Here is a 3,110-nt window from a genome sequence, read left to right on the forward strand (position 1 = left end):
AATAAACAAATTCAAATGCATTCCAAAATAGGGGAATAATAAGTTCATAAACCAGACACTTCTCAAGTTGACTCCATACAAAAGTTTATAACAAATGAAATAACATAAACAAATAGCAAAGCAGGGAAAAGGATGAGTTGCCTCCCATCAAGCGCTTTCTTTTACGTCATTGAGCTGGACGCTTTAACCACTGTTAGGGTGGCAAAAATGATAGAAAAAATATATCACCCATCTTCTTCCTCTTGTTTGGCAAGAATTCCATGAACTTGGCATAAAGAATCAGATACTCCCATGCACTCACTATTGAACCTTTGGAATTTAAGTTCTCCCACCTTAAAGAAGGATATATATATTCATTTGCACATGAGTGAGTTCTTCAGACCCCATTTGCTGAGACTTCAGGTAGAGACCAACACTTATCACTTGTGGATTGTCGTCCACCACAATAGCCTTACACTCAGTCTCCATCTCAACCAACTTTTGTTGAGACTCATATGCTTTCTCAACAAGATTACCACATTGAACTTCAAATTTTTCAAATGAAACTTGATTTGACATCAAGAAATTATCTAAAATAATTTGAAGTTGAGTATTGTAATCGATGTTGATCACCTCTTTCTTCCCTTCACAATCACTATCTGTTTGATTTGCCTCATAAAGATCACATCTCGTATTTAATCTTGAGATTTTATCGTCGCAATGTTTCATCTTCACAGATAGCAAATATTTTTCACACTGCAACGTAATAATCTCTTCTGTGTCATATAGGCGTAATCTTTCTACTAACCTGTCTATCATAGCTGCAAAACTTGGATAAACTTTTTAGCAGCAAAGTTCAATGAGATAAACATGAAGGGATGAAATCATAATCTTTTTTTTTTTTCAAATTTTTTATATATGTAAACAATTATGTAAATGACAGAAATCCTAAATAATAACGAAATTACCAAGTTGAAATAATTCAACAGTCCCCGGCAGCGGCGCCAAAAACTTGATAAATATTTGGCAAGTGTACCAAAAGCTATCGAAGTAGTAATAAAGTTTGTATCCACGAGGACCGTTGTTAATTTCTACTCGGCAATTTCTATATCAAAAAGGATGTATAAATTTATATTGATTGCCCTAGGCATTTGAGTTGTTTTGTAACATAAACGTAAATAAAACAATAAAAGTTGGTTTTCATAATATTAGAGAGAAGTATGGTTAAGACCTTCGAATCCTCTGAAGTTCTCCTATGGTAATTTGCACTCCTAATTCAAGCAATGATTATCTAGTTTAACGACAGATTAACAAAGTAATTCTACCCAATCTCTTGACCTAGAATTCTCCCCGCATGTGACAACCCCTTAATCTCTTAAGTGAATTCGAAACCGTTGGAGGTTTTAAAAGAACGTTAATCCCTATGTCATAACCTAATAATGATCTATCTCTAGCTTGATTACTTAGGTTAAACTTATTACCTAGATCAGAGTCAAAAGCCAGGGTTAGTGGCCATTTAATCTCTAAGATCAGTTTGCATATTCATAAAGTTAGGGTTAGGAAACAATGATAAACATACAAAAAGCATAAAACATAAAGTAATATGAATTAAAACTAGACTTTCAATGATATTCAAAGGAGTTCAACAAATTAGGGTTCCCATAGGATTACATCAGATTCATCTCAAGCTTAACCATAAAGAGATTAGTTACTCATAACTACAGTACAAGATAACTCACATAAAATCAAGGATTCATATATGTATTGGATAATTGACTATGAGTTGTGATGGTCTCCCACCAAATCTTCAAAGCCTCCGCTCCAAATATGTCTTTTCTCTCTAAAATCGTGAACCCTCCCTTTGAAAACGGACTTTTCTATTTATAAGCCTGTCAAAATCGGCCACCGAGTCCAAAATTCGGTGGCCGGATGCGTTAAAACGTGTGCCCAGTCTGGCAAAATCGGGGGCCGATTTTTGTCGAATCAAAAGGGAGAAAATCAGCAGCAAAAATCGGTGGCCGATTTGTAAAAATCGGTGGCCGATTCTGACTTCTTCAAACTTCAATTTCTTGTTCTTTTGTAGCTTGCAACTCCATGAATTACAATAAATAACCCCTAAAATTACATGAAAAATGTCTACTAAAAGAGTAATGACAGAATGTCATCAATAGCTCCCATCAATTCTTTGACGGTGACTAAAGTGTTTCTTTTTGGCAATGTACTCATATATGGCCCTCTCGGTTGTGTCTGCTACTTTACAACAAAAAAAAAATTGGGATGACCTTATGGAGTATCTGAAAGTACCGAAATGATAAGGTTTGGAATAATATCGTTGAATGAGTTCCTATGATTTGTGAACGAGTGATCACACTGCTAAATAGCTAGGTCCATACCCAAATTATCAAAACCTTTTTTTCTTAATCCGACTCAATATGCAGACACGATCGACTGGTGCAAACCAAGTGTGGGTCTCTATAAATGTAATGTGGATGTCTTCTTCTCTCAGGGGGCTCAACAAATTTGGCCTTGGTATGTGCATCCGAGATGATGAGGGTCATTTTGTGTTGGCTAAGATGGAGTGGATTTATTTGTTCCTCGATGTTGATTTGTGGGAAGCACCCAGTATACTGTTTGCTCTTAGGTGGGTGTGTGATCTTCAACTGGCTAAGGTAGTTTTGAGATGGACTCGAAGGTGGTGATAGATACTGTAGGGATAGCAATGGGTAGAGTACCCATACCCGCATTTATAAAAAATACCCGTACCCGTGCCCGTACCTTCGTGGGCAACAACAATAGTCCCCTTCTCCATACCCTATGGGTACCTAAGTGCCCTTACCCGCACTCATTACCCACACTTTAATTATGAAAAAACAAAAAAAACAAAAACATCACAAATGAAATAAAACTACGATCCCAATTTTTTAAAATTAACTCATAAAATAATATGAATCGTGATATTTAGTAAAATAGAAAACATCCAAAATATACCTAAAAAATTATACACCGACATGATGGAGTTGTTATTGTATTAAGCAGTTGTTTGGTTTAAGTTTAGGTTTAGGCTTAAATAGTTAATACATAAAAAATAAATGAATAATTTATGATATTATATAAATATGTATATGCGGGGT

The sequence above is a fragment of the Medicago truncatula genome, chromosome 4 (assembly GCF_003473485.1).
Source record: "Medicago truncatula cultivar Jemalong A17 chromosome 4, MtrunA17r5.0-ANR, whole genome shotgun sequence".
Classification (NCBI taxonomy): Eukaryota; Viridiplantae; Streptophyta; class Magnoliopsida; order Fabales; family Fabaceae; genus Medicago; species Medicago truncatula.